The sequence below is a fragment of the Cherax quadricarinatus genome, chromosome 84 (genome assembly GCF_038502225.1).
Source record: "Cherax quadricarinatus isolate ZL_2023a chromosome 84, ASM3850222v1, whole genome shotgun sequence".
NCBI lineage: Eukaryota > Metazoa > Arthropoda > Malacostraca > Decapoda > Parastacidae > Cherax > Cherax quadricarinatus.
Genome location: NC_091375.1, coordinates 12,603,565 through 12,627,389, shown reverse-complemented (window position 1 = coordinate 12,627,389; position 23,825 = coordinate 12,603,565). Strand labels below are relative to the sequence as shown.

Below are 23,825 nucleotides of genomic sequence, written 5' to 3'. Positions count from 1 at the left end.
AGATATCCTTGTATTTGTTAAGATATCGTTGTATTTGTTAAGATATCGTTGTATTTGTTAAGATATCGTTGTATTTGTTAAGATATCGTTGTATTTGTTAAGATATCGTTGTATTTGTTAAGATATCGTTGTATTTGTTAAGATATCGTTGTATTTGTTAATATATCGTTGTATTTGTTAAGGTATCGTTGTATTTGTTAAGATATCGTTGTATTTGTTAAGATATCGTTGTATTTGCTAAGATATCGTTGTATTACTTAAAATATCGTTGATATTATAGTACAAGTCAAAATACCATTATTTGCTGTTATTATTATTATTATTATTTATTATTATTATTATTATTATTATTATTATTATTATTATTATTATTATATATTGTGCTAGAATTACCGGTAGACAGGGATAAGAGGTGGTCAGTCCCTACGTCTGAGGGACTGACCACCTGGTTTCTAAATCTCCAAGACTTCCTGTGTCACCGGGAAATAACCGACGCTCCTCAACACAACTTGGTAAACAACACAACAAGAACAGGTACAGTAACACTACACAGTAAGTCCAAGAAGACAGTCACAATACCGGAATAGTACAGGTATACCACACGTACGTACAGAGAGTACGGCGTCGTTTTGGTCCGATCTGGACCATTTACAAGTCACTAAATGGTCCGAAACGTCGTTGTAAGCTCTCTCTCTCTCTCTCTCTCTCTCTCTCTCTCTCTCTCTCTCTCTCTCTCTCTCTCTCTCTCTCTCTCTCTCTCTCTCTCTCTCTCTCTCTCTCTCTTTTCCCCTAGATCAATATTCCTTCTAATACTCAGTAAATATTCCCAATAAATATTATATCAATATTAGTCTCGATAGACAGACGTCAGTGTCCAATAGACAGATATTTCCGAAAAAAATAATTACAGTGACTTTTAAAAAAATACTTTCGAAAATATAATGGAAATTGGGACGATATATTGTTGATTTTTTTGGGAATTTGTTGAAGAATTGTGGAATTGTGGGAGAAAATAAAATTATGTGGAATTAGTTGAGGAAGTTTGGCACTCAGAGAACTTATCAGAGATTCAGTCAGATGTGAATATTGATGTATGATGAAGGTGTGAGGGAGTGCCAGGTGAGGGAGTGCCAGGTGAGGGAGTGTCAGGTGAGGGAGTGCCAGGTGCGGGAGTGCCTGGTGCGGGAGTGCCAGGTGAGGGAGTGCCAGGTGAGGGAGTGCCAGGTGAGGGAGTGCCAGGTGCGGGAGTGCCTGGTGCGGGAGTGCCAGGTGAGGGAGTGCCAGGTGAGGGAGTGCCAGGTGAGGGAGTGCCAGGTGAGGGAGTGCCAGGTGAGGGAGTGCCAGGTGAGGGAGTGCCAGGTGAGGGAGTGCCAGGTGAGGGAGTGCCAGGTGAGGGAGTGCCAGGTGCGGGAGTGCCAGGTGAGGGAGTGCCAGGTGAGGGAGTGCCAGGTGAGGGAGTGCCTGGTGAGGGAGTGCCTGGTGAGGGAGTGCCAGGTGAGGGAGTGCCAGGTGAGGGAGTGCCAGGTGCGGGAGTGCCAGGTGAGGGAGTGCCAGGTGAGGGAGTGCCAGGTGAGGGAGTGCCTGGTGAGGGAGTGTCAGGGGAGTATCAGGAGACAGAGTCCCAGGAGAGAACCAAGAGAGTGAGTACCAGGAGAGTGCCAGGAGAGTACCAGGAGAGAGAGTACCAGGAGAGAGAGTACCAGGAGAGTAAGAGGAGAGAGAGTGCCAGGAGAGTACCAGGAGAGAGAGTGCCAGGAGAGTACCAGGAGAGAGAGTGCCAGGAAAGTACCAGGAGAGAGAGTGCCAGGACAGAAATTACCAGGAGAGAGTACCATAATTACATCTTAGAAACCAAAGAAATACAGAAGGAATTGAGTTGATAGAGAAAGTGATGGGGATATAAGAGAAAGTGATGGGGATATAAGAGAAAGTGATGGGGATATAAGAGAAAGTGATGGAGATATAAGAGAAAGTGATGGGGATATAAGAGAAAGTGATGGGGATATAAGAGAAAGTGATGGGGATATAAGAGAAAGTGATGGGGATATAAGAGAAAGTGATAGGGATATAAGAGAAAGTGATGGGGATATAAGAGAAAGTGATGGAGATATAAGAGAAAGTGATGGGGATATAAGAGAAAGTGATGGGGATATAAGAGAAAGTGATGGGGATATAAGAGAAAGTGATGGGGATATAAGAGAAAGTGATGGGGATATAAGAGAAAGGGTTGGAGATAGGGCGGTAAGGGTTAAGGGTTCAAGTGATCAAAGGGTTTAAGGGAACATATTATCACTCGAAGACAATACATATATATATATATATATATATATATATATATATATATATATATATATATATATATATATATATATATATATATATATATATATATATAGTGCCGAATAAGTAAAACTTGGGATTTTGGATTAAATAGCAACGCTTTTCTTGCCGAATAAGACAAGCGAAAATTTGTGTATGCAATAAATTCGCAAAAATCATTCTGAACCTAACGAAAAAATATGTATTTCACTGTGTTTGTTTATTATTAAATTATTGTAAAATTAACTAAAATATATTTAATTGGATTAGGTTAAATTAAATTGCGCTTGTTATAAAAAGGTTAGGTAAGTTTTCTAAGGTGCTTTTGGTACAAAATTATTAATTTTTATAATAACATAAATGAAAAATATATATCTTTAAACGAATAAGAGGAAATTTTAGAAAGGACTTAATTTTAAATGAGTTCTTGCTAACTGACCAGTTTTACATATTCGGCACGACATATATATATATATATATATATATATATATATATATATATATATATATATATATATATATATATATATATATATATATATATATATATATATATATTATCCACGTAAGTTACTCTACGTTAAGCTATATAATGACGATAATAATAATAATAATAATAATAATAATAATAATAATAATAATAATAATAATAATAATAATAATAATATTAATACTTACCGCTATGGTAGATATTTCTTGCAGGTCGAAGCGACTTGTGGTCTCAAACTATCGGCAATCCCACGTGTTTAATACGCACTTTCTGGCGTCCCTTATACGCTATCTCTGCGTAGTTTCACGGCTAGTGCGCGCTTACGTGTGTGTGCGTAGGGGGCGCGCGCGCACGCCCGCACCTCTCTCTGACACACATACACACGCATACACACACACACTGACACACGCACACTGAGGACCAGCCACCGTCAACACTGAACGTCAGTCTTATACTTCATTTATTTTACCTCAAAAATCTCTCTCTCTCTCTCATCCCCCTCCCCCGGGGTGGTTCTGCGCTGCGAGTCGGCAACTCCGGCATTTTGCACACCAGCGGCCACGCCCCTTGTGTCTCATCCCCCCGCACCAGCCAATCGCGTTGCGGGAGGCGGGGCTAGCGGGGATTTAATAGCGCGCGGACCAATGGAAAACTGGGCTCCGCCCCCTGGTGGCCAGGGGATTAGCGAGTGAGCGAGCGGCAGTCTGGGCCAGACGGCCGGCGGGAGGGAAGGTGTGCAGAGGTGTTCTACTTGCCTGGCTGATCTCTCCTGTTCACTCTTGCTGGATGTCAACACTGATAGTATCTGAGATATTTGTGCCACATTTTGGAATCTTGAGTGAGGACTGAGGAAGTTCTCTTGGACTGAAGAAGCCAGTGGCTTCTGCAGTCCAAGAGAACAAGACACTGCCTGGCGATGCGTTTCCTCGATAAGGATTGCAAATTGATGCGCAAGTTTCTCATTCTTCAACTTGGCGGCCTTTCTAATCCATTTATATCACCTCAGTACCTCGGGATCTCGGTACCTCAGTACCTCGGGATCTCGGTACCTCGGGATCTCGGTACCTCGGTACCTCGGGATCTCGGTACCTCGTGATCTCGGTACCTCGGGATCTCGGTACCTCGGGATCTCGGTACCTCGGGATCTCGGTACCTCGGGATCTCGGTACCTCGGGATCCCGGTACCTCAGTACCTCGGGATCTCGGTACTTCACCACCTCAATACCTCGGTACCTCAGTATCATAGTACCTCAATTCCTCGTTATCTCAGTACCTCAATACCTCAGTGCCTTCCTCATTACCTCGGTACCTCAGTATCTCAGCACCTCAATACCTCAATACCTCGGTACCTCAGTATCTTAGTACCTCAATACCTCAATACCTCGGTATCTCAGTATCTTAGTACCTCAATACCTCAGTACCTACCTCAATACCTCGTTACCTCACTACCAGAGTACCTCAGTACCTCAGTATCTCAGTACCTCGGTACCTCGGTATCTCAGTACCTACCTCAATACCTCAGCATCTCAGTACATGAAAACCTCAGCATCTCAGTACCTAAGTACCTCCCATGATCGCTGCTGCTCCCTCGTACTACACACACACACACACACACACACATATATATATATATATATATATATATATATATATATATATATATATATATATATATATATATATATATTATGGCTGACAGAACAGTGCCATCAGTATGGATAGGAGTGCCACTAGGACTGGAGTGGGTTCCACTAGTATTGGAGTGGGTGCCACTAGGACTGGAGTGGGTTCCACTAGTATTGGAGTAGGTGCCACTAGGACTGGAGTGGGTTCCACTAGTATTGGAGTAGGTGCCACTAGGACTGGAGTGTCTTCCACTAGTATTGGAGTAGGTGCCACTAGGACTGGAGTGGGTTCCACTAGTATTGGAGTGGGTTCCACTAGTATTGGAGTGGGTGCCCACTGCAACAGGCCTACTGGCCCATATATTCACCCAATCCATTATTCAAAGTTACCCATGCATTTTGGGGTTCTGGAGAGGTTGGACAGGCTGGAGGAGGAATGTGGGAGGGTGTGTAAAATGAGAAAATGCAACACGTAGATGAGAAATAGCGAGGTGTGTAGGAGTGGCAAGTCTATCCAGTGAAGGACTGGATATCAGAGTGGAGGGAGGGAGTATGGAGGAAGTGAATGCACATAGATATCTGAAATAGATATATCTACTGCTGGTCCTGTGAAAGATGAGTTCGACCACAGAACAATTTAAGTGAGAAGATTGGTGGTGTACTCACCTGTTTATGGTTGCAGAGGTCGAGTCACAGCTCCTATTGTACTCACCTATTTATGGTTGCAGGGGTCGATTCACAGCTATTGTACTCGCCTATTTATGGTTGCAGGGGTCGATTCACAGCTATTGTACTCGCCTATTTATGGTTGCAGGGGTCGATTCACAGCTATTGTACTCGCCTATTTATGGTTGCAGGGGTCGATTCACAGCTATTGTACTCGCCTATTTATGGTTGCAGGGGTCGATTCACAGCTATTGTACTCGCCTATTTATGGTTGCAGGGGTCGATTCACAGCTTCTACTGTACTCACCTATTTATGGTTGCAGGGGTCGATTCACAGCTTCTACTGTACTCACCTATTTATGGTTGCAGGGGTCGATTCACAGCTATTGTACTCGCCTATTTGTGGTTGCAGGGGTCGATTCACAGCTTCTACTGTACTCACTTATTTATGGTTGCAGGGGTCGATTCACAGCTATTGTACTCGCCTATTTGTGGTTGCAGGGGTCGATTCACAGCTTCTACTGTACTCACCTATTTATGGTTGCAGGGGTCGATTCACAGCTATTGTACTCGCCTATTTATGGTTGCAGGGGTCGATTCACAGCTATTGTACTCGCCTATTTATGGTTGCAGGGGTCGATTCACAGCTATTGTACTCGCCTATTTATGGTTGCAGGGGTCGATTCACAGCTATTGTACTCGCCTATTTATGGTTGCAGGGGTCGATTCACAGCTTCTACTGTACTCACCTATTTATGGTTGCAGGGGTCGATTCACAGCTTCTACTGTACTCACCTATTTATGGTTGCAGGGGTCGATTCACAGCTATTGTACTCGCCTATTTGTGGTTGCAGGGGTCGATTCACAGCTTCTACTGTGCTCACTTATTTATGGTTGCAGGGGTCGATTCACAGCTATTGTACTCGCCTATTTGTGGTTGCAGGGGTCGATTCACAGCTTCTACTGTACTCACCTATTTATGGTTGCAGGGGTCGAGTCACAGCTATTGTACTCGCCTATTTGTGGTTGCAGGAGTCGATTCACAGCTCCTATTGTACTCACCTATTTGTGGTTTCAGGGATCGAGTCACAGTTCCTATTGTACTTACCTATTTGTGGTTTCAGAGAGTGGAGTCACAGCTCTTGTACTCACCTATTTGTGGTTGCAGGGGTCGAGTCACATCCCTTGTACTCACCTATTTGTAGTTGCAAGGGTCGATTCACAGCTCCTGTGTGTCAAGACATCTGTGTATACAAAGCATTTCATCCACGGATTCAAAAAAGGGGGCAATGTACCAGAGTATAGTGGTACCAACATTGTTGCATGGGTGTGAGGCATGGGATTTCAACGTTGCAGCAAAGAGCAAACTGGAGGAAGTAGAGATATAAGATTTGTAAGTAATTTGTTGTGTGAATAATTATGCAGAGATAAACGAGTGTAAATTTAGAAGGTGTGTGGGTATAATTTAGAGAGTTAAGGAAGTGATTTGGGGAAGTAGAGAGGATAGAGCAGAACATGAACACCAAGAGGATGCATAAACCTGGGAAAGAAGGGTTGGTGAGGAGGAAACATAAAGGATGTTTTGAGTGCTTGGGGCTTGAGCATCCAGCAGGCTTGTCTGAGTGTGATAAATACGAGTGGAAGTAACTGCGTTCTGTAGGTTGACGTGCTGTTGGAGTGGAAGATAACACTGACAAAGGGAATCAAGGGGAACCGGTTAGCAGTGCCATCAGGAAAGTGCCACTCTGAGAACAGTGCCACCAGTAGAGATACCAATCTGAGGGCAGTGTCAAAAGAAGGGTGGCACTCTAAGGGAAGTGTCAACAGGATGGGTGGCACACAGAGAAAGAAAGAGAGAGAGAGAGAGAGAGAGAGAGAGAGAGAGAGAGAGAGAGAGAGAGAGAGAGAGAGAGAGAGAGAGAGAGAGAGAGAGAGAGAAAGAGAGAGAGAGAGAGAGAGATCTACATAACAATCTTGAGTTGATGTAGTCAGCAAATCGGCCACAGAGAGGGGGGAGGGGAGGGGGAAGGGAAGGGGGAGGGGAAAGGAGGGAAAACTGAGTCAGCTTCCAGAAGGACAAAGAAGACAGGAGGGGGGGGCAGACACAGCAGGGGGCGTCGACCCTCACTACCCCCCTCCCATCACATAGGGAGAGGGGGGAGGGACATTCTCGCACTCCACTGGCTTTACTCTCACTCTAGTGGCTTTACTCTCACTCTAGTGGCTTTACTCTCACTCTAGTGGCTTTACTCTCACTCTAGTGGCTTTACTCTCACTCTAGTGGCTTTACTCTCACTCTAGTGGCTTTACTCTCACTCTAGTGGCTTTACCCTCACTCTAGTGGCTTTACTCTCACTCTATTGGCTTTATTCTCACTCTAGTGGCTTTACTCTCACTCTAGTGGCTTTACTCTCACTCTAGTGGCTTTACTCTCACTCTAGTGGCTTTACTCTCACTCTAGTGGCTTTACTCTCACTCTAGTGGCTTTACTCTCACTCTAGTGGCTTTACTCTCACTCTAGTGGCTTTACTCTCACTCTAGTGGCTTTACTCTCACTCTAGTGGCTTTACTCTCACTCTAGTGGCTTTATTCTCACTCTAGTGGCTTTACTCTCACTCTAGTGGCTTTACTCTCACTCTAGTGGCTTTACCCTCACTCTAGTGGCTTTACTCTCACTCTATTGGCTTTACTCTCACTCTAGTGGCTTTACTCTCACTCTAGTGACTTTACTCTCACTCTAGTGGCTTTACTCTCACTAGTGGCTTTACTCTCACTCTAGTGGCTTTACTCTCACTCTTGTGGCTTTACTCTCACTCTAGTGGCTTTACTCTCACTCTAGTGGCTTTACTCTCATTCTAGTGGCTTTACTCTCACTCTAGTGGCTTTACTCTCACTCTAGTGACTTTACTCTCACTCTAGTGGCTCTACTCTCACTCTAGTGGCTTTACTCTCACTCTAGTGGCTTTACTCTCACTCTAGTGGCTTTACTCTCACTCTAGTGGCTTTACTCTCACTCTAGTGGCTTTACCTTCACTCTAGTGGCTTTACTCTCACTCTATTGGCTTTACTCTCACTCTAGTGGCTTTACTCTCACTCTAGTGACTTTACTCTCACTCTAGTGGCTTTACTCTCACTAGTGGCTTTACTCTCACTCTAGTGGCTTTACTCTCACTCTAGTGGCTTTACTCTCACTCTAGTGGCTTTACTCTCACTCTAGTGGCTTTACTCTCACTCTAGTGGCTTTACTCTCATTCTAGTGGCTTTACTCTCACTCTAGTGGCTTTACTCTCACTCTAGTGACTTTACTCTCTTTCTAGTGGCTTTACTCTCACTCTAGTGGCTTTACTCTCACTCTAGTGGCTTTACTCTCACTCTAGTGGCTTTACTCTCACTCTAGTGGCTTTACTCTCACTCTAGTGGCTTTACTCTCACTCTAGTGGCTTTACTCTCACTCTAGTGGCTTTGCTCTCACTCTAGTGGCTTTACCCTCACTCTAGTGGCTTTACTCTCACTCTAGTGGCTTTGCTCTCACTCTAGTGGCTTTACTCTCACTCTAGTAGCTTTATTCTCACTCTAGTGGCTTTACTCTCACTCTAGTGGCTTTACTCTCACTCTAGTGGCTTTACTCTCACTCTAGTGGTTTTGCTCTCACTCTAGTGGCTTTACTCTCACTCTAGTGGCTTTGCTCTCACTCTAGTGGCTTTACTCTCACTCCAGTGGCTTTACTCTCACTCTAGTGGCTTTACTCTCACTCTAGTGGCTTTACTCTCACTCTAGTGGCTTTACTCTCACTCTAGTGGCTTTGCTCTCACTCTAGTGGCTTTACTCTCACTCTAGTGGCTTTACTCTCACTCTAGTGGCTTTACTCTCACTCTAGTGGCTTTACTTTCACTCTAGTGGCTTTACTCTCACTCTACCGGCTTTACCCTCACTCTACCGGCTTTACCCTCACTCTACCGGTTTTACCCTCACTCTACCGGTTTTACCCTCACTCTACCGGTTTTACCCTCACTCTACCGGTTTTACCCTCACTCTACCGGCTTTACCCTCACTCTACCGGCTTTACCCTCACTCTACCGGTTTTACCCTCACTCTACCGGCGTTACCCTCACTCTACCGGCGTTACCCTCACTCTACCGGCGTTACCCTCACTCTACCGGCGTTACCCTCACTCTACCGGCTTTACCCTCACTCTACCGGCGTTACCCTCACTCTACCGGCTTTACCCTCACTCTACCGGCGTTACCCTCACTCTACCGGCTTTACCCTCACTCTACCGGCTTTACCCTCACTCTACCGGCGTTACTCTCACTCTACCGGCTTTACCCTCACTCTACCGGCTTTACCCTCACTCTACCGGCTTTACCCTCACTCTACCGGCTTTACCCTCACTCTACCGGCTTTACCCTCACTCTACCGGCTTTACCCTCACTCTACCGCCTTTACCCTCACTCTACCGGCTTTACCCTCACTCTACCGGCTTTACCCTCACTCTACCGGCTTTACCCTCACTCACAGAAGTTCATGATTTGCATAAATGATCCACGGGTCTTGTTCTTATCCTTGAACGTCTGTTCACTCTCCTTACCTTTGTGACTAGTCTTGTTGCAAACCTTTGCAATTTTTCTGTTTTCCTGTGTTTTATAGGGAAGTGGGTTGCATGATGGTGCTGTGTACTCTAAGACAGGAGTGAGAGAGGTTGTTCTGTGTTGTGTCGTGAGGGATCCTAAACTCGCCTAATTATGGTTGCAGGGGTCGAGTCACAGCTCCCGGCCCCGTGTGGAGTCAGGAGCTGTGTGTGTGTGTGTGTGTGTGTGTGTGTGTGTGTGTGTGTGTGTGTGTGTGTGTGTCAGGAACAATGGTGATACCATCCTTGAATATCGCCTGTAGTGAGACATGCAGCTGGAGTCAATACTTGGATCTGGGAGGAAGTGAGCGTGTGGTGGCCCACTTGACGGTGCCTGGACAGCTGGCACTGTAGGTGGCTGCACTCACCACAGCCTCACTGCCCAAGTCCCCCTTACCTTCCCACAACTAAGGGATACCCAGCTGAGGAAAGTACACCCTGCGCCCCTTTACCTTCCCTTAGTGGGGTGTCCAGACACCCCCCTAAATGATAAAGTCCCCGTGGACGCCCCCCTAGATCTTGTCTCGTCCCCAGCAGCGTCTGTGAGTGCGTCCACACAACACAAGAGAGGTACTTGGACGCCCGCAGGGTCGTCGATGGATCTTGTGTTCAAGTCACCTTTAATGTGCCATAGATGCCCTTCCCTCGGTGCCCTCATGCCCTCTCAAGGGATAATGGGTTCCTGGGAAGGGCGTCCGCCTCCTGCAGCCCCTACCACTGATCATACAAGGGGACACTGCTAGACTCTCGCCTCTCCACGACCAGGATCCAGGAGTCTGGACTGTAAAAGATTTTCTGTGTCTGTCTGTGTCTCTTTCTTTCTCTCTCTTTACACGGGATTTTACAAGGTTAGGTTAAGGGGTCCTAGCTTTATTTACAAGCTAACAGCTGTTACCTACATCAGCTCTCTCTCTCTCTCTCTCTCTCTCTCTCTCTCTCTCTCTCTCTCTCTCTCTCTCTCTCTCTCTCTCTCTCTCTCTCTCTCTCTCTCTTTCTCTCTCTTTGGGTGAAGGCAGCGGGTGGCAGGGAGCCAAGTACGTTAAATGGCACAAGACATTATTACACCAACGGTCCTTGCTACAACAATCCTCTCCCCCCTACTGATGTAGGAGGAGGTGACTGCTTCCCCCACCCTCCTTCCCCTGATGTACAAGGGGGGGGGATTTCTTCCCCTACTACCGACTTAAGTTACAAATCTTAAACTTACAATTAAATTATGCGAGATATGTATATATATATTTTATTTTTTATTATTATCACACTGGCCGATTCCCACCAAGGCAGGGTGGCCCGAAAAAGAAAAACTTTCACCATCATTCACTCCATCACTGTCTTGCCAGAAGGGTGCTTTACACTACAGTTTTTAAACTGCAACATTAACACCCCTCCTTCAGAGTGCAGGCACTGTACTTCCCATCTCCAGGACTCAAGTCCGGCCTGCCGGTTTCCCTGAATCCCTTCATAAATGTTACCTTGCTCACACTCCAACAGCACGTCAAGTCCTAAAAACCATTTGCCTCCATTCGCTTTTGTCTAACATGCTCACGCATGCTGGAAGTTCAAGCCCCTCGCACACAAAACCTCCTTTATCCCCTCCCTCCAACCTTTCCTAGGCCGACCTCTACCGCACCTTCCCTCCACTACAGATTTATACACTCTCGAAGTAAGAACATAAGAACATAAGAAAGGAGGATTACTGCAGCAGGCCTGTTGGCCCATGCTAGGCAGGTCCTTTACAATCCCTCCCACTAACAAAGCATTTGCCCAACCAAATTTTCAATGCTACCCAAGAAATAAGCTCTGATAACTCTATCCACTCATCTGCAAGTCCCACTCAAGTCCAACCCCTCCCACTCATATATTTATCCAACCTAAATTTGAAACTACCCAAAGTCCTAGCCTCAATAACCCAACTAGGTAGACTGTTCCACTCATCAACTACCCTATTTCCAAACCAATACTTTCCTATGTCCTTTCTAAATCTAAAGTCATTCTACTGTGTTCCATCCTCTCTAAATGTCTGAACCACCTCAACAACTCTTCCTCAGCCCTCTGGACAACAGTTTTGGTAATCCCGCACCTCCTCCTAACTTCCAAACTACGAATTCTCTTCATTATATTCACACCACACATTGCCCTCAGAAATGACATCTCCACTGCCTCCAGCCTTCTCCTCGCTGCAACATTCATCACCCATGCTTCACACCCATATAAGAGCGTTGGTATAACTATTCTATCATACATTCCCCTCTTTGCCTCCAAGGACAAAGTTCTTTGTCTCCACAGACTCCTAAGTGCACCACTTACCCTTTTTCCCTCATCAATTCTATGATTCACCTCATCTTTCATAGACCCATCCGCTGACACGTCCACTCCCAAATATCTGAATACATTCACCTCCTCCATACTCTCTCCCTCCAATCTGATATTCAATCTTTCATCACCTAATCTTTTTGTTATCCTCATAACCTTACTCTTTCCTGTATTCACTTTTAATTTTCTTCTTTTGCACACCCTACCAAATTCATCCACCAATCTCTGCAACTTCTCTTCAGAATCTCCCAAGAGCACAGTGTCATCAGCAAAGAGCAACTGTGACAACTCCCACTTTATGTGTGATTCTTTATCTTTTAACTCCACGCCTCTTGCCAAGACCCTCGCATTTACTTCTCTCACAACCCCATCTATAAATATATTAAACAACCACGGTGATATCACACATCCTTGTCTAAGGTCTACTTTTACTGGGAAATAATTTCCCTCTTTCCTACATACTCTAACTTGAGCCTCACTATCCTCGTAAAAACTCTTCACTGCTATCAGTAACCTACCTCCTACACCATACATTTGCAACATCTGCCACGTTGCCCCCTTTTCCACCCTATCATACGCCTTTTCCAGATCCATAAATGTCACAAAAACCTCTGTACCCTTATCTAAATACTGTTCACCTATATGTTTCACTGTAAACACTTGGTCCACACACTCCCTACCCTTCCTAAAGCCTCCTTGTTCATCTGCTATCCTACTCTCCGTCTTACTTTCAATTCTTTCAGTAACAACCCTACCATACACTTTACCAGGTATACTCAACAGGCTTATTCCCCTATATTTTTTTCACTCTTTCTTGCCCCCTTTGCCTTTATACAAAGGAACTATGCATGCTCTCTGCCAGTCCCTAGGTACCTTACCCTCTTCCAGACATTTATTAAATAATAGCACCAACCACTCCAAAACTATATCCCCACCTGCTTTTAATATTTCTATCTTTATCCCACACACACACACACACACACACACACACACACACACACACACATATATATATATATATATATATATATATATATATATATATATATATATATATATATATATATATATGCAAGGAATTCGCGAGAGCATGCGAAATATACACAAACACTGATCTCTGGCTGAAGGAGACTCGAACCTACGAACCTTAGGACAAGGTACGCAGTGCTTTACCAATCTACCCACACTGGACAATACCTTGGCGTGTAGCATGAGCTACACGTTTGATCCAAGGCAGCCAGCTTTCATGGAGAAGGCTTACAGCTTTTCATCTCATCCCCTGCATGCATCAGCCTTACTAGAGATTTGAACAATGCAAGGAATTCGCGAGAGCATGCGAAATATACACAAATCTATCCAGTGTGGGTAGATTGGTAAAGCACTGCGTACCTTGTCCTAAGGTTGGTAGGTTCGAGTCTCCTTCAGCCAGAGATCAGTGTTTATATATATATATATATATATATATATATATATATATATATATATATATATATATTTATATATATATATATATATATATATATATATATATATATATATATATATATATATATATATATATATATATCATTGAACGTATATCGGAGGGCAGTGATAGAAATAGAGAGGGCAGTGACAGGGAGTAATAGGAAGGGTAGTGATGGGGTATAATAGGGTGGGCAATAAGGATAGCACCGATACGGAGCTATAGGGGAGGGTAATGATAGGGAGCATTAGGGAGGGTATTGATAGGGGGCAATAGGGAAGGTATTGACAAGGGACAATAGGACGTCCCAAATCGATCACATGTTCTTCAGACTACACACTCTTATGCTTAAGATGTCACCATATATTTCTGTCTACACGAGGGTCATTAAGACTATCTGCTATACGAGGGTCATTAAGACTATCTGCTACACGAGGGTCATTAAGACTATCTACTACACGAGGGTCATTAAGACTATCTGCTACACGAGGGTCATTAAGACTATCTGCTATACGAGGGTCATTAAGACTATCTACTACACGAGGGTCATTAAGACTACTACACGAGGGTCATTAAGACTATCTGCTACACGAGGGTCATTAAGACTATCTACTACACGAGGGTCATTAAGACTACTACACGAGGGTCATTAAGACTATCTGCTACACGAGGGTCATTAAGACTATCTGCTATACGAGGGTCATTAAGACTATCTACTACACGAGGGTCATTAAGACTACTACACGAGGGTCATTAAGACTATCTGCTATACGAGGGTCATTAAGACTATCTGCTATACGAGGGTCATTAAGACTATCTACTACACGAGGGTCATTAAGACTACTACACGAGGGTCATTAAGACTATCTGCTACACGAGGGTCATTAAGACTATCTACTACACGAGGGTCATTAAGACTACTACACGAGGGTCATTAAGACTATCTGCTACACGAGGGTCATTAAGACTATCTGCTACACGAGGGTCATTAAGACTATCTGCTACACGAGGGTCATTAAGACTATCTGCTACACGAGGGTCATTAAGACTATCTGCTACACGAGGGTCATTAAGACTATCTACTACACGAGGGTCATTAAGACTATCTACTACACGAGGGTCATTAAGACTATCTACTACACGAGGATCATTAAGCCTATCTACTACACGAGGGTCATTAAGACTATCTACTACACGAGGGTCAATAAGACTATCTACTACACGAGGGTCATTAAGACTATCTACTACACGAGGGTCATTAAGACTATCTACTACACCAGGGTCATTAAGACTATCTACTACACGAGGGTCATTAAGACTATCTACTACACGAGGGTCAATAAGACTATCTACTACACGAGGGTCATTAAGACTATCTACTACACGAGGGTCATTAAGACTATCTGCTACACGAGGGTCATTAAGACTATCTACTACACCAGGGTCATTAAGACTATCTACTACACGAGGGTCATTAAGACTATCTACTACACGAGAGTCATTAAGACTATCTGCTACACGAGGGTCATTAAGACTATCTACTACACCAGGGTCATTAAGACTATCTGCTACACGAGGGTCATTAAGACTATCTACTACACGAGAGTCATTAAGACTATCTACTACACGAAGGTCATTAAGACTATCTGCTACACGAGGGTCATTAAGACTATCTACTACACGAGAGTCATTAAGACTATCTACTACACGAAGGTCATTAAGACTATCTGCTACACGAGGGTCATTAAGACTATCTGCTACACGAGGGTCATTAAGACTATCTACTACACGAGGGTCATTAAGACTATCTACTACACGAGGGTCATTAAGACTATCTGCTACACGAGGGTCATTAAGACTATCTGCTACACGAGGGTCATTAAGACTATCTACTACACGAGGGACATTAAGACTATCTACTACACGAGGGTCATTAAGACTATCTACTACACGAGGGACATTAAGACTATCTACTACACGAGGGTCATTAAGACTATCTACTACACGAGGGACATTAAGACTATCTGCTACACGAGGGTCATTAAGACTATCTGCTACACGAGGGTCATTAAGACTATCTACTACACGAGGGTCATTAAGGTTATCTACTACACGAGGGTCATTAAGACTATCTACTACACGAGGGTCATTAAGGCTATCTACTACACGAGGGTCATTAAGACTAATACACGAGGGTCATTAAGACTATCTACTACACGAGGGTCATTAAGACTATCTACTACACGAGGGTCATTAAGACTACTACACGAGGGTCATTAAGACTACTACACGAGGGTCATTAAGACTACTACACGAGGGTCATTAAGACTATCTACTACACGAGGGTCATTAAGACTATCTGCTACACGAGGGTCATTAAGACTATCTGCTACACGAGGGTCATTAAGACTATCTACTACACGAGGGACATTAAGACTATCTACTACACGAGGGTCATTAAGACTATCTACTACACGAGGGACATTAAGACTATCTACTACACGAGGGTCATTAAGACTATCTACTACACGAGGGACATTAAGACTATCTGCTACACGAGGGTCATTAAGACTATCTGCTACACGAGGGTCATTAAGACTATCTACTACACGAGGGTCATTAAGGTTATCTACTACACGAGGGTCATTAAGACTATCTACTACACGAGGGTCATTAAGGCTATCTACTACACGAGGGTCATTAAGACTACTACACGAGGGTCATTAAGACTATCTACTACACGAGGGTCATTAAGACTATCTACTACACGAGGGTCATTAAGACTACTACACGAGGGTCATTAAGACTACTACACGAGGGTCATTAAGACTACTACACGAGGGTCATTAAGACTATCTACTACACGAGGGTCATTAAGACTACTACACGAGGGTCATTAAGACTATCTACTACACGAGGGTCATTAAGACTACTACACGAGGGTCAATAAGACTACTACACGAGGGTCATTAAGACTACTACACGAGGGTCATTAAGACTACTACACGAGGGTCATTAAGACTACTACACGAGGGTCATTAAGACTATCTACTACACGAGGGTCATTAAGACTATCTACTACACGAGGGTCATTAAGACTACTACACGAGGGTCATTAAGAGTATCTACTACACGAGGGTCATTAAGACTATCTACTACACGAGGGTCATTAAGACTACTACACGAGGGTCATTAAGACTATCTACTACACGAGGGTCATTAAGACTACTACACGAGGGTCATTAAGACTATCTACTACACGAGGGTCATTAAGACTACTACACGAGGGTCATTAAGACTATCTACTACACGAGGCTCATTAAGACTACTACACGAGGGTCATTAAGACTATCTACTACACGAGGGTCATTAAGACTACTACACGAGGGTCATTAAGACTATCTACTACACGAGGGTCATTAAGACTACTACACGAGGGTCATTAAGACTATCTACTTCACGAGGGTCATTAAGACTACTACACGAGGGTCATTAAGACTATTACACGAGGGTCATTAAGACTACTACACGAGGGTCATTAAGACTATCTACTACACGAGGGTCATTAAGACTACTACACGAGGGTCATTAAGACTACTACACGAGGGTCATTAAGACTACTACACGAGGGTCATTAAGACTACTACACGAGGGTCATTAAGACTATCTACTACACGAGGGTCATTAAGACTACTACACGAGGGTCATTAAGACTACTACACGAGGGTCATTAAGACTACTACACGAGGGTCATTAAGACTACTACACGAGGGTCATTAAGACTACTACACGAGGGTCATTAAGACTACTACACGAGGGTCATTAAGACTACTACACGAGGGTCATTAAGGCTATCTACTACTCGAGGGTCATTAAGACTACTACACGAGGGTCATTAAGGCTATCTACTACACGAGGGTCATTAAGACTACTACACGAGGGTCATTAAGACTACTACACGAGGGTCATTAAGACTACTACACGAGGGTCATTAAGACTACTACACGAGGGTCATTAAGACTGTCTACTACACGAGGGTCATTAAGACTATCTACTACACGAGGGTCATTAAGACTACTACACGAGGGTCATTAAGACTATCTACTACACGAGGGTCATTAAGACTACTACACGAGGGTCATTAAGACTACTACACGAGGGTCATTAAGACTACTACACGAGGGTCATTAAGACTATCTACTACACGAGGGTCATTAAGACTATCTACTACACGAGGGTCATTAAGACTACTACACGAGGGTCATTAAGACTACTACACGAGGGTCATTAAGACTACTACACGAGGGTCATTAAGACTACTACACGAGGGTCATTAAGACTACTACACGAGGGTCATTAAGACTACTACACGAGGGTCATTAAGACTACTACACGAGGGTCATTAAGACTACTACACGAGGGTCATTAAGACTACTACACGAGGGTCATTAAGACTATCTACTACACGAGGGTCATTAAGACTATCTACTACACGAGGGTCATTAAGACTATCTACTACACGAAGGTCATTAAGGCTGCATGTCACCTGTTCACCAGTCAAGAATTCTTTAATGCTTAAAATAGGGCTTAAAGTCAGCCTATTTTACAGTATATATACACTGAAAGACATACAGGTCAGTGTATATATATCCTGTATACCTGGAGAATGTTCTGGGGGTCAGTGCCCCCCCCGGGGCCCTGACCATGACCACTGATTACCAGCCACACTGCGAAGGACACAGAGTACCTTCCTGCAGTTTACATGGAGACTATCCTCGAGTTTTGCTGCCGTATGACCCTTGTGGGTTTAGCGCTTAGTTATGATTATAACAATTTAGTTTTGCCCCTAAAACCTTCGCTAGAGGACCGGATTACATTTCTACCCAATTATTCGATTCCATTCGGGTGCTTAAAATTCTTCCTTGACAACCGAACGACCTAATGACCGTGGAAGCACCAGTGTACAATACCATGGTGGTCAGAAACACTATTGACCTGCCCGACAAGTTCTTTACAATTCACGTATTTGAGGAATCTCATCGTGAGATTCCGACCAACACACCTCCGAACCTTCGGAAACCTTCACTGAGATCACACACCGCCAGTCAAGTCTCATATTACGAAATCCTTGGAAGTTATAATGTTTGTTTACGTTTCGTTGTCTGCGTGTTGATCATGTCAGGGTAAACTTAACGATTTTTCAAGGTGTCCGCATTTTGTTTATGTTTCGTTTTCTGTGATTGTAGGATAATGTTAAGGGTAAACTTGTTTATTCTCGAGGTTTCCGCATTCGTACGTGACCACTTGGTCGTTCAGTCTTTAATATAAACTGAGGAAATTCCCCTCTTCATTGGGCTGTGGGTAGGCCTATTGTTGCCGCGAAAGGCGGCCATAATTCATAAATTCCTGGATATCTCACGTTTCTTGCCACGTGCGCCCGGGGGAAAATGGGGTGTACTGGCTGTTGAAAGAAAACGGGAAGTGGAGTGCTTACAGCCGAACTCCAAGTCTTTGTTCACCTCATTTTTGAATATCTTCTGTCTCGTCTTCTCTCCCCTTCCTCCCTCAGCCTCTGTTATCCCACCTCTCCCTCCCATCCTCTGTTCTCTCTCCCTGTCTTTCTTACCCCCCCCCCACCCGTCAATTCTCCTCAGTGTTACGTCAGTTCCTGTCATCTTCTTCCCTAACTTACTGTCACTCACGCTTGAGTATAGAGTTCCTCTGTAGTTATCTTAGATCTGAGTCGTCTCCTTTTATATATACATTTTCAAGTAGTCTAATCCTACCTTCCACTTCCATCTCGCTTGATTTTTTCTCTCTATCGTCTAATTCTCCTACTTTTCTTTTCCTTCTTCTTTTATTTCTTCTTCATTTGGTCCTCAAGCCACGTATTCAAGCATTTCCATCTCGCTATAGAAGTTATATCACTCGGCTGAAATTTACTGCACACTTTTTATGTATTATGAGTGTGAGGACAAGGCTCGGTACGGTATAAGCTGCCACTGGCTCTGTAAACACTAGTAAACAAGGCTCGGTACGGTATAAGCTGCCACTGGCCCTGTAAACACTAGTAAACAAGGCTCGGTACGGTATAAGCTGCCACTGGCCCTGTAAACACTAGTAAACAAGGCTCGGTACGGTATAAGCTGCCACTGGCCCTGTAAACACTAGTAAACAAGGCTCGGTACGGTATAAGCTGCCACTGGCCCTGTAAACACTAGTAAACAAGGCTCGGTACGGTATAAGCTGCCACTGGCCCTGTAAACACTAGTAAACAAGGCTCGGTACGGTATAAGCTGCCACTGGCTCTGTAAACACTAGTAAACAAGGCTCGGTACGGTATAAGCTGCCACTGGCCCTGTAAACACTAGTAAACAAGGCTCGGTACGGTATAAGCTGCCACTGGCCCTGTAAACACTAGTAAACAAGGCTCGGTACGGTATAAGCTGCCACTGGCCCTATAAACCCTGATAAACAACGTTTTCTAAGAATTTCTGCCACAGGATGAACATAGAGTGCACAATAAACTTAATACTACCATCCACAGGATGGACAAAGTATAAAATAAACTAGCCATTTCCGTCTACATGATGAGCACAGAGTGCACAATAAACTAGCCATTACCATTCACAGGATGTACAATAAACTAGCTACTACCATCCACATGATGGACATAAAGTACACAATAAACTAGCCCCTTTAGCGACAAAAAAGACTAAGATCTAATTCCATGATTTTAAAGAGTCAAGCTCCCGAGACTATCGCTTTCTGACTTGTTCATGAACTTCCAGATTTTGAAGTCCCACTCCTGATATCAGTTCTTTCTCCACTCACTAACTCAGCAGTGGAGATCATTCTTGTGGATGGAGTAAAGCCTTGTGGATCAGGCATTGTTGTGATCCTCACCTGCCTCGCCTAAGTGACAGTCAAAGGAGGAGCTTACGACGACTTGTCGGTCCTACTCGGTCCTACTCGGACCGACTTTGTAAATGGTCCAAGTCGGACTGCAATGTCGTTATAAGCTTCTCTGTGTTATGGGAGGTACTAGTGACTGGAGGTTCAGTATGTCTCTGCTAGAGGTGTTTACGAACGTTATAAACACCAGAACCAGTGCTCTTTTGGGGGAATAACGAACGTTATAGAGGTCGTCTTATTTCTCTCTCTCTCTCTTATGTCTGTCTTCCTCGCTTCTCCCTAGGGGGTCTTCCTCTCTTTACTGCTTCCCCTTCCATTTACTGTTCCTCTCCCTTTCTCCTTCCCCTTAGGAAGTAGGTCCACGTGCCAGGGCCTGCCAGGGTAGCATGACCCATATGTCAAGTGACAGGAAGGCACAATATAACATGCCTATCTTATTTGTTCACGCGTCTCACACCTCACCCTCTCCCTCTCCCTCCCTTCATCCCTCCCTCCCTCCCTTCTTCCCTCCCTCCCTCCCTCCCTCCCTCCATGCTTACCTTCTCAAATCGCGATGGATCTTCCATTTAGAGTGTCGATTGTGAGTTGTTTGTTGTGGGATTGTGAGCTGGGAAATTGTGAATTGCAGGCTGTGAATTGTGGGACTGTGAATTGTGGGATTGTGAATTGTGGAATTGTGAATTGTGGGATTGTGAATTGTGGGATTGTGAATTGTGGGTTGTGAATTATGAATTTGGGTGGCACGGAGGAGGGGGGGGGGGGAATTTAGGAGGGGAAGGAGGGGAGTGGTGTAGAAAGGAAGCAACGATGAGAGAGGTGTAACAGGAGCCGCCGGTAAATGTAATTCATTCACCACGACTGAATGACGACCCGGGTGGTCACCGGCAACGCTAGCGTGTCGCCGGAAGTCGTAGTGCGGTTGCTTCGGCGCGTGTGGTGGGGGATGAGGGAAGGGGACGCCTCCTACCTTGTAACTACCTCTCTGTAATCATTATAATCCTGTACTAGTAACTATCATTATTATCATTAACAGTAATAATAATAATTGTGGAGAAATTTTCTCCAGGAGGGGGGTATCAGCCCCCTTCAGCCCCTTTCAGCCCCTTTCAGCCCTGAGGGGCCCAGCCCTCTCAGAAGGGGCAAGCGTCTTGTTTACTGCTACAGCAAGTAATTGATCCCAGATGCAGTACGAGTATGCAACGTGGTCAAGCGACCGACGCTCCTTGCAAGACTCCAGTGTTACAAAGTGTAATTAATAAAAGACAGTACATCTCTTACCTTAGCAGGACAATTAAGGTAAATCCTGCTCCCACTTTATTACCATAGTAAAGATAGTGTACATTGTTGTCTATGCTTAAGAAAGCAAGAATCAAGCATCCTGCTTTGCTTCATGGAGGAAGTGGCAAGGAAGCAAAAGCACTAGGTCAGCTTTTCCTTTATGTGCTGGGGGTAGTGACGGTGTAGGAGGCTGTGGCGTCTTCAGATTACTTTTGACTCTACTGAGAGTGACACTGACGCCAGGATAACCAACAAAGAACACTGATCCGTGCATTAGTGTGAACAAAGTGTCTCACAAAACACGATAAACACTTACAGAAAAGTGTGATTAACTTCTTAGTGATATTGTGTGAACAATTATTGATGAACAGTGTAACAACGAGTGTTACGATCCAACAGTGTAGTGCGACATTCTTCAAGGAACACTATTCTTCAATCAACTCAACGGATATCCGGGCGTAACTACGGGTCAGATACATATACCCAGGTAAGTGTACTAACTCGTGATGTACTACTATTGACTGCGCAGTTGAGTCGAAGTTACGAGTTAGCCACTTATCCTAAACCCCGGTGATAAGCGGGCTTTTAAGTCCACACAAGTACATATGTCAGCCGTCAGTGAATGAAATATGCTGACATAACACCCCCTAGGGGTAATTTATAATCTTACAAAATATAATTCATTTCGGCTCGTTGAGAAGTGATCAGGACAGCTACTCCATACCTCGTCTGCAGGGGCGGCTGTGTAGACGATTTGCTGTATTTTATCAGCTAAGTATTCCCTATATTTAAACTATAAACTTAACTGTTAAACCATTTTCTCAACAATAATAATAATAATAATAATAATAATAAAAATAATAATAATAATAATAATAATAATAATATTATTATTATTATTATTATTATTATTATTATTATTAGGCCATACAGCACCTGTGGAATGGGAGGTTATCAGGTTTGATCCAACTGCCAGGATGAAGAGCCCTGGCATTCAGGCAATGCCCCTTGAAAAGCAGCCTGAGAATATTCATGGTTTAACTGGGAGTGCTTGGGGAAGAGGGGGCTCACAGCTAGAAAACCCAGGTTCGAACCCTGAACGAGTGGAAAAAAAGACATGGGTCCTTACACCTATTTTCCCTATTTACCTAGCGGTAAGTAGGTATCTGGGGGTTAGCAGATCTGTTGTGGGTGGCAACCTGGGGGAGAGGACGTAACGACCCTACCTGGAGGGCATTCCGGGGATCAACCCCCCTGCGGCCCGGTCCACGACCAGGTCTCCCGGTGGATCATGGCCTGATCAACGAGGCTGTTACTGCTGGCCGCACGCAATCCAACGTACGAACCACAGCCTGGCTGATCCGGCACCGTCTTTAGGTATCTGTCCAGCTCCCTCTTGAAGACAACCAGGGGTCTTCCCGTAATGCCCCTTATTGCTGGTCGGAGGCTGTTGAACAGTCTTGGGCCCCGGACACTTATTGTGTTTTCTCTTAGTGTACCAGTGACGCCCCTACTTTTCACTGGGGGTATGTTGCATCGCCTGCCAAGTCTTTTGCTGTCATATGGAGTGATTAGTGTGTGAATATTAGGGACCAGTCCCTCCAGAATCTTCCAGGTGTAGATTATGATATATCTCTCTCGCCTGCACTCCAGTGAGTACAAGTCAAGTGCTTCCAGGCGCTCCCAGTAGTTAAGGTGTTTGATGGAACTTATACGTGCAGTAAAGGTTCTCTGTACATTCTCTAGTTCTGCAATTTCACCTGCCCTGAATGGAGATGTTAATGTACAGCAGTATTCCAGCCTAGAGAGAATAAGTGATTTAAAAAGGATCATCATTGGCTTAGCATCTCTTGTCTTGAATGTTCTCATTATCCATCCTATCAGTTTCCTCGCAGATGTGATAGTGGCATTGTTGTGGTCCTTGAAGGTGAGGTCTTCGGACATTACCACTCCCAGGTCCTTGTGAGGGAAAAGTTCAATAGATAGGAGTAGAGATATAGTAACGATAGTTTCATTGCCGGCTACTAGTTAAGGTAGGGTAAGTCACTCTCCTGTTTTTCCCGCCTTTTCTCCCCCACCCCTAAAGTGATAGTTTGATTGCCGGCTGCTTGTTAACGTAGAGTCAGT

At 44.3% G+C, this 23,825-nt stretch overlaps 1 protein-coding gene across 2 annotated transcripts in view; it reads right to left on the bottom strand.

Annotated features, from left to right (window-relative positions):
• Nucleotides 1-3,245, bottom strand: part of LOC128704461 (fez family zinc finger protein erm-like) — a 129,315-nt gene extending 126,070 nt beyond the window's left edge. For both annotated transcript variants that reach the window (XM_070103129.1, XM_053799606.2), the window contains exon 1: nt 2,998-3,245. The gene's annotated coding sequence lies outside the window, so the exon portion shown is untranslated. The remainder of the gene's footprint in view (nt 1-2,997) is intronic.
• Nucleotides 3,246-23,825: the final 20,580 nt, after the last annotated feature.